Source organism: Athene cunicularia, assembly GCF_003259725.1.
Source record: "Athene cunicularia isolate RWA chromosome 2 unlocalized genomic scaffold, athCun1 chr2_part1, whole genome shotgun sequence".
Taxonomy (NCBI): Eukaryota; Metazoa; Chordata; class Aves; order Strigiformes; family Strigidae; genus Athene; species Athene cunicularia.
The window spans coordinates 35,346,219-35,354,989 of NW_020799095.1; the positions used below are offsets into that span (position 1 = coordinate 35,346,219).

General features: G+C 41.6%; 1 protein-coding gene across 1 annotated transcript in view; it reads right to left on the reverse strand.

Moving 5' to 3' along the window:
- The window catches only part of ABI1 (abl interactor 1), a 77,722-nt gene extending 69,465 nt beyond the window's left edge, over nucleotides 1-8,257 (reverse strand). Inside the window, exon 1 of the mRNA XM_026842085.1 lies at nucleotides 8,235-8,257. The gene's annotated coding sequence lies outside the window, so the exon portion shown is untranslated. The remainder of the gene's footprint in view (nucleotides 1-8,234) is intronic.
- Nucleotides 8,258-8,771: the final 514 nt, after the last annotated feature.

The window sequence follows — 8,771 nt, forward strand, 5'->3', positions numbered from 1 at the left end:
TTGGTAGATGGCCTTTTAGATGGAAGCTCACCTATAAAAGGTCACCTAAAACTACCTTTCCAGATCCTCACTCTCTAGTTCTCCTTACCCTCTAGGCAGGCCTGAAATCATACCAGACAGCACTAAGCAAGCAAAGGTAAAACAACAAGATTTAGCATAAAGGATCAAATTACAACATCACCTCAGCATGTCCTGGTATCGCAGACTGTATGTTAAAAGTGCTCTGAACCCATATGACAGGGTAACCTCAACTGCTGTTTGCAAGACAGCTACACATTGAACATCAGCATCTGCAAAAGGTCTGGTACAAAAGCAACCAGGCTCAAAGCTACACCCTACAACACAACAGGTTTCTCCACATGGAGATATTGCAGGCCAACAAAGCAGGGAGGGAAGTGGAGAGCATGAAAGCCATTAGCAGGCTTGTTCAGCTCCAAGAAGATCTCAAGGCACTAAAATGTAGAGCCAAGAGTTACATAGGCCTTCTAACATCCAGCAAATGTCTGGATTGCAAGTATTCCTGATTCAAAAAGAGTTCTCACGTTTAAGAAAGTAACTTTTGACACACAGCTGCTGCCCAGATTTAACAGTTAAGGCAGTTCCCAAACATCACAGTATTTTTAAAACAAAGAAGAAAACAATGGCCATGACAGGGTCAAATTCTCTTCTCACACTTTATAGCACTACACTACTAACTAGTGTCTTTAAGATCAATATATTCACTCCAGCTGGAAACCATCCAAGGGCGTGCACATATCACAACACCAACGCAATGTGCGTAGACCAGAAACCAGTGGATCTCCCCAGTTTTGTAGTAGTTTGCTTCCTAGCACAAGGCACACTCATAGCACACAGGCTATACAGTGATCTCATGGTAATAAAGTTATGGACTGCAATACAAGGACTGATTGTTTTTACAAGAACTTGCATGTAAGTGGAGAAAATCAACCTAGTTTCTGTTTCTATCTGATCACACAAACAGTTGCTAATATTGTTTAGACTTCTATGCACTCCTGAATCTGACTAGAATTTTTATCTGGTTTAGCAGTTGTAAGCATACTACATCCAGTTTCTTTCTGAAGAATTACTTTTATTATGTTAAAATTTGAGCCTATGGTTAGCAAGAACATTCTAAAACCTTACATAAATAAGCTTATTTGAATACTGGGTTATTTCAATTGTAGCAAGTAGGAATTTAGCTAAAAAAACAAAACCCAAACACACACCAGAACAAAACAGATGGCTCAGGAGAATGGAGAAGAGGAGGAAAGGAAGGAAGAATGGCAAGTCAATATACCACTTTCTTTCCCCCCAAAAAATGTGAATTGGACAGTAGGTAACAGGAATAAATATGGTAATCTCCACATCCAGCAACAGAGAAAGCTTAACTTACAGGAAACCAACAGAATACAGAAAAAGCAATATAGGAAATAGGTCAAATTGAGGAATGAGGGGGTTGTTTTGGTTTTTTGAACAAAGTCCTTGGAGAGACAGTTGCTGCAGTGTTAGCACAGCAGTAGCTCAAGTGAGTAACTTTTTCTAGAAATGCAGCTGCAATGCCTCTTGCAGACATAATTTCAGAAAAGTTTTCTAATCCATGTTGAAGTTCCACTGGTGATTTTATGCTGCTCCTTCATGTGATTTTAAAGACTGCTTCCCCTTCATGTACAATGTAGAAGAGGGCAGCTTTAAGCAGATACAGGAGATGCAGTCATACATATGACAGGGGTGCTTATGCTTCCATGCAATCAGATGCATGAGAATAGTCACATCCAAATCACTCCCTGTTCCCCCCTCCAGTAGTAAAACAATCCTTGAACTATTCTATCTCAGCATTTCTAGTAGGGCCACCAGGACACCTTGCAACTAACTCATCTGTAATCGGCTTGACAGATAAGTAGCCTTATTACTAGCTACAGAGGACCTGTGTTCAGAAGAACAGTCCTTTCACAACAGGATGATGTCAGCCACAACTGTGTACCCGCCGATACCCACTCTGCCATCTACCTCCACATGTGTGCCCCAATGGAAGCACAGCACCTGCCCCCACTTAGTTAAAAGAGGAGAGGCTAAGGCAGGGACAGTGTACCTGGCATATGTAACTGCTTCAACACTTGGGATGGCCTCTCTACACTGCAATAGAGGCAGAAGAGGTAGTCCAAGCCAATTAAGTCTGTTGGCAAGACTTAGCTATCAAAGATTCATACTATGATGTGAGCAGATCCAAGCAAGCCCAGGACTGGAACAATTACATTTCATAAGCTCTGTTTGAAACTCTAATTTGAAACAACAAGAAGTGGCTGTGTCACTAGCTAAAAAAAGTTATACCCTAAAAACATGCTCTGAATTTTACCAAAGAATATACAGTATTTAGATGTATATAAATTCCTGCATAAATAATAGGGGATGGAAAAGCAAAGACTTTTTATCTAAAGACAGCCTAAACACTGAAGATATGTCCAAAGCAAAATTGGAGACTGGTCTTTTTACTACCTCCCCTCCTAATCAGCTCTTACTAGAGTAACTGCTTTGCAGCTTCCCACCTTGGTTTTTTAAAGGAAATTGAAAAGAGAAAAAAAGAAAACCTTTCCTGTTCAACAACTACAGAAATTCATTTTCCTAGTCACAAAAGGAGAATTTTCTTATCATCATGAATGGCCACATTTTTGCACCCATTATACTTAACGATGATGCATTTTTCTTCACTTTTGCAGTGGTTAGTTTGCATTTAGTCATTTTCTGAGGAGGCAAGAAGCCTAAATGAGTACCTTTTGCTCATTATTTATGTTCTCTATTTGCATAACTCCTTCACAACTGCTCCATTAAACACCTCTTCCCCTCCAAGGCCAATTTTAAAAAGCCTCCTGCTTTATGAGACTGACAAGCATGACTCACAGTATTCCCCACATTTATTCCCCCAGGCCTGGTGGGATGTTATACAGCCAATAAGTACCTGCTTCAGTTCATACTCCCCCACTCCCAGTGCTGCTGCAGTAACCCCTTACAGCAATCTGAGAAAAACAGTAAAGCTACCTCTCCAGCTGTCTGCTATAAGTAGGAAGCAAAGAGCAGCAGTATGTGCTTTTAATGTTGTCCTACCATGTCACAGGAAGAGAGGCACTGAGTGAAGGAGGGTTACATGCTCGTTCCCATTCCTCCTGTGCTTTTACTCATACCAGAAACTTGGAGTCGCTCAGGAGCCTCAACTTGCTTTTCAGACATCCTTCAAACCATTCCCACTTTCTTCCAGCAAGGCAGAAAGTTATACAACATAGATTATTCTTTATTAACTCTTAAGCCCTTTCCATGCCTGAGAAACACACCCAGATCTCCAATACATTCCACATTCAGAACCAAAACCAGCAATTTTTCTTCCTTTAGCAGAGGAACAGCAAGCCATATCCCTGCATACTCAGCTTCTATCCCCAGTAAACAAGCCTCTCATAATTACAACAAATACCTCCCCCAGTTTCTGAACAGTCAGTATTCACTGCATAGTACTAGCAGGAACTGATTTTACAGTTCTTGTTCATGGATAGTAGATTTCCAAAGAAGGAACTTGTGCTAGAAAGCTTTCCATCCACTGTTATCCTTCTCCGTTGGTTTAAAGGACAGACTGCTAAAGAGGAACAAAATATACATCTAAAAGTTACTCAAGTGGTACAATACTTCTTACAAAGTAAGCAGCATTGTATGAGGCCAAGCTTCAATTACACCTATGGCAACAATAATCTTCTCTAACACTCAAAGCTAAAGACATCTTAGAAATTAGATACAAAATCTGTTGCCGTTTAAGACAACATGTACTTGCAATGCTCCCAGACAAGTCTCAGGACTACTGCGGCAACCAGATCATTTCAGTGCTGGGAGAACATACGGTATGCAGCAGCAGGAAACACACCCACGGTGTTTGAAGAGAGCCCTTGCAGAGCCAAGTGCTTCCAAACCAGACACACATTTTTATCTAATGCAGCTAAAGCCAGGAGTTTGCATCACAGAAACAATACCTCCTCCCAGAGATTTAGAAATCCTGCAAGTCAGCCAGCAAATCAAAATGTGAACAATCCCCAGCCAGGTCTCCAAGGATCTTGCCAACCTAAGTGCATTGATCCATCTTATCTCCATTTGTTAGTCTGATACTCTCTGGACCTTGACTGAAGCATCACCCAAGTCACCTGCTGCGAGGTCTCCACGTGGGAACCCTGGAGACTACATATTTTATAAAACCCCTTCAGGATCAGGTCCAGCTCTGCTTTGTGGATAAATACCTACTAATGTATGTTAACAGAACACCATTCCCACTGACAAATCCACCTTTCCCTTACTGTTAAGGGATCCAAAGCCCTCCAAGCAGGTAAGTTTTATTAAGCCCTTTCCACTCCTTGGTCTCAGAGTAACAAAAGGACCAGCTTCCTGAACAAGACATATTTCTTACAAAGGAAAGGCCTGGCTACATATTTGAGAGGCCTCCTAAGAGTTTTATTAGTAGACAGAATCATGTCAGTCCCATTGCACACCACATCTCCCCAGCTGCCTTCTGTTTCTTCTGCATCCTGCTTATCATAGCTTCCTCAGGTGGTACAGACCACTTCACAGCCAAGGCCTCAGTCTCACTCTGTGCCAATAATCAAAAAACCAAGCATATATAAATGTCTTCAGTAGCTGCAGGTTTCATATTCGAACCCATGCTAGAAGCAGCTGTTTGTCTGAAAAGCATCATGACAAACAGCTGCATTACTTAAGCTGCAAGACAGTAAAATAATAGAAAGAGATTAATTAAAAGAAATAGGCAAGGGAGAAGAGGTTTTCAGATGAGATCTGAAATGAGACAAAGTCAACAAGGTAGAGAGCATGCATGTGAGTGTTTCAGAGCCAGAAGCTGTGATGAGAGCACTCTTGCATCAACAGCAGGAAAACAGAAAGTCCACAGTATTTTGGCAGTAGGAGAAAAGTTAGACAACAGGTCCAGGAAATGGCCTACAGTAAGCAGATAGGAGACTTCAGCAGCAAGAAAGAAACCAGCAAATTCACAGTAAGATCACAAGCTAGGAGAAGCACCTAGAGAGAGAAATGTCACAAGTAACATTTAGGAACCTAACAGCAACTAACATCATTAGGTGTACATCTGCAAAAAGACAAGCCATAATACCATATTCTGCAGCTACTTAGATATTACTGCAGTAGGCTGATGCAACTGCCTGGACACCTTGTTCCTCTCTTGTCTATTTGTTTTACACATTTTCTTATCTTAGACTCCAGAAAACACTGAATTACTGCATGGGGGAAATCACAGTTCAAGTATTAATTTGTAGCATGCCTACTACAATAAAGGCTAAGATGCTCAGCTGACAATGACTGCCACAGGACAAATACTGGTTAGCAGATTTGCTGACCCCAGAGTACAAGGAGATCAGAGGATGAAAGTGAAGATAAGCATTTGCTGAAAGATTAGCTGGGAAAAAAAGCTAACAAAAACAACATGTTTACCTGATACAGTTTAGAAAAAACATTATCATGCGAAACACTGGTGTGAAAGCAGCCCTAAGAATCTACACTTCAGTTCTTTTCCAAGGATATCAAAGAATTGTTATGCTTCAAGTAGTAAACAAGCAATTTTTTTCCTTGGTACTATTTATAACCTTAAGACCACCCAGTAAGAACATTATGTTCAACTCTAAGGATGTCAAAACAGCATTTGTTTTAATAAGCCTCCTCTGCCCAAGTTCCAAAAGGCCTCCCCACCTTCCTAACAAAAGTAGGAAGAGTATACCACGTTTTACTCCTATTTGAGGTTACAACAAAATTAGGAAAACTATGCAGAATCTCCTCCCAATGAGTTTTTAACTACTCATCACTACAGTATCAAAGCCTCCTCACACTTAGAGCAGCATGCCTAATCTTGAACTTCTGCTGTAGAAAGAATACACAGAGTTGATTATTTTGGGCTCTTTGGAGAGGGAGGGAGGGAGGAAGGAAGGAATGAAGAGGGAGGATGACACTATCACATATCTGCTATCTTAACATAAGAAACATAAGCAACATAAGAAAGCTGTATGTCATTGCAGAAGAGACAACCTTTACTGTTCTTTTAGAATACTGCACTATGGCAGAAGATACAGCATAGCAGACATCATCTGCAGCTATTATCAAAAGACTTTATCATAGCGGAGGCCTAAACCAAGTTTTGATTTTCAGAGCCTTTTTCAGTTTGTCAAACCCAGAACTTACTAATTAAATATATCTGATCTGGAATCTTAGACAAGAATATTATTAAAAATAAAGTCACACTGTAATCCGTCAATCTTTTTCAGAGTAAAACTAATTTGGTTTGTCAGCTTAACCAGCAGGTTGGCTACCAATTTCACCTCATGTTAATAGAGACTGTTGAATTTTGCAAGTGGAATCTGAAAATGCTGCGCTCATGTTTTGCTCAAAGTTGAAATTCTCATGCAGGGTTCCCCATCCCTCCTCTTCTTCTAAAATATCAGCATTATAGTAACAAATCTACACTCTGCAAAGCATTCATGGCTCCTGTTAACAGCACTGAGGGCTTGCATAAGTAATGAGTAACACTATTTGCATAGTCTCGAGCAAAGGTGGCATCTACACTCTTATTATTAACCCAATGGAAAAAAACATATTCTGTCCAATACCAAGAGGAAATGTTTAGAGTTCTGCTTTCATTTTCTGCACAATAAAAGGATTCCTCAGAGAACCCACCCATTAGAAGTGCTGCATCTTATGTCACTACCTGGCCCTAAGCTGATGAAGCACTTGACAGACCCCTCCAGCCCAGTCAGAAGTGCCATGCCGACAGGCTGGAGGTGAAGGAGGAAAGGCACCTGCAGATACCATCTTTCTCACCTAGAGCTCTGTTCAGGAGCACATCGTGGTCTATTCTCCACAGCACCCTGGCCGGCCCCCAAGGGCTCTGTGCAAGTTTTGAGCTGCAAAGGGTTATTTCTACAACCCACAGGAGACATCAAGTCTCCATCTGCAGCAGCTGCCTCACCAGCAAGGTCAGGAAAAGGGAGGAACCACACTGAGGCACCCTATCTACTATTACAAATTCAGCAGTTACTTCCGTTTACTTAGGGGTGGAGGGAAGGGAGGATCCCTGTGAACAAGCCCACCCACCTCTGTCACCAGTGCTCAGATATGGGGGGGAGTGGGCTAGAGGTGGAAGGAAAAGCATCAGAGCAACACTGCTCTGGGTAACACAAACACTAAAGAGTGCAAGAACACTCGTGTAATTATAAACAAGCCTGGACTTTGAGTAACGGAGGCCCACAAGTAATTTCCCACCAGGTAACAACAAATAAAAACCACACCATACTCCTTTTGACTCCAAGTCACTAATTATGGACTGAACACTGGCACAGAGAGAGCAAGATACCCTCTTATTCCTCGAGGATGTAGCAAGCTACACCAGAACTGACAAACTGACACTTTGTCCACACAGCTGCCATCCCACTGTTCTGCAGATAAGTAAGATTGCAGTCACCAGAACTGTCAAACACAGACTGCTTTCACTAACAAGAAAGAGCGGTATCTTCTCGTGCCTCTGCCAAGACAGGGAGACCCACCAACATGCAGACAGACAGTACTGTGAGTGTTATGTAACTCCAGGAGTTTGCAAATCCAAAAACTGGAATCTCGAGGTTCTGAGGAGAGGAAATACACAAAACTCTTAAAAAGTAATTGCTGCTGATGAGTTCAGTGATGGTTTCAGGTGCATGTTTTCCCAAGGGATTCATCACACTGTCTCTGTGGTCACCGTCTCCATGTTTCTGCAGATACACACTTTCTGCTGTGTTGTAGTATAACAAGCTATTTGGAAAGGGGGTGGGGGCTGGGGAACCCTTGTGCACAGCACTGGAAGCCCAAACAATCAGGTTCTGTTCCCAAATCTGACAGCATGTCCCTATATGACCTTCCACAAGTCAGTTATGAATCCTATGCCTTCATTTATGCTTCTGTAAAACTAAGACAGTTCAAAATACTAAACAAAGATATTGAGAAGTTTCATTAAGGGTTTTTTTTATGTAGAGTTTGGGATTTTCTGTTATTAAACTTAGATCAGTAGTACAGATATTAACAGGAACCTTGTCCTCAGAAGTACAATGCTTCCTACCTGTATCCAGCCTGCTCCTGTACCTTCATTACAATTTGATCCACTTTACGAGCCCTCCTCAAGGCCCATCTATTTTCTCGTTACTGTAAGAGCTACTTACTGAAACAAGCTCCCAGAGATCCAGAGGGAGGTAAGTATTAGATAGTTGTCCCTCTTACTCACGTCTTCTTTCTTCCTTCCAACAGGGGCTGAGCATAGCAAGTGCAGCAGACAACAAGGATCACACTTAACACAGATTGACAACAAACAATCTGCAAGGAGGAGACGGCACTACATTTATGGAAGAAGCAGTACACACCTGTAAAAGCTTATCCTAATCCACTTTACTCCACCTGATTAAGGTAGCACAGTGCTGACACTATTATCTGCTGAAATACTAATGAAAAATGGAGCAGGAAGAGCAGCTGACATCTTACTGGTTTCTTGACCAAACATACCAAAAGTAATGGAAACATTTCAAATTTGGAAAAGCCGGTCTCATATCATCTACCCTGGACATAAAACAGACACACAACACTACCATCCATTTCCTGTACAGGCAAGGTAATGACTCGCTGATTCAGTGAAGTTGCACTGTGGTCTTATTGTTGCTTTTGAGCTAAACACACAGACAACACTGGCAAAGACGACCTATAGA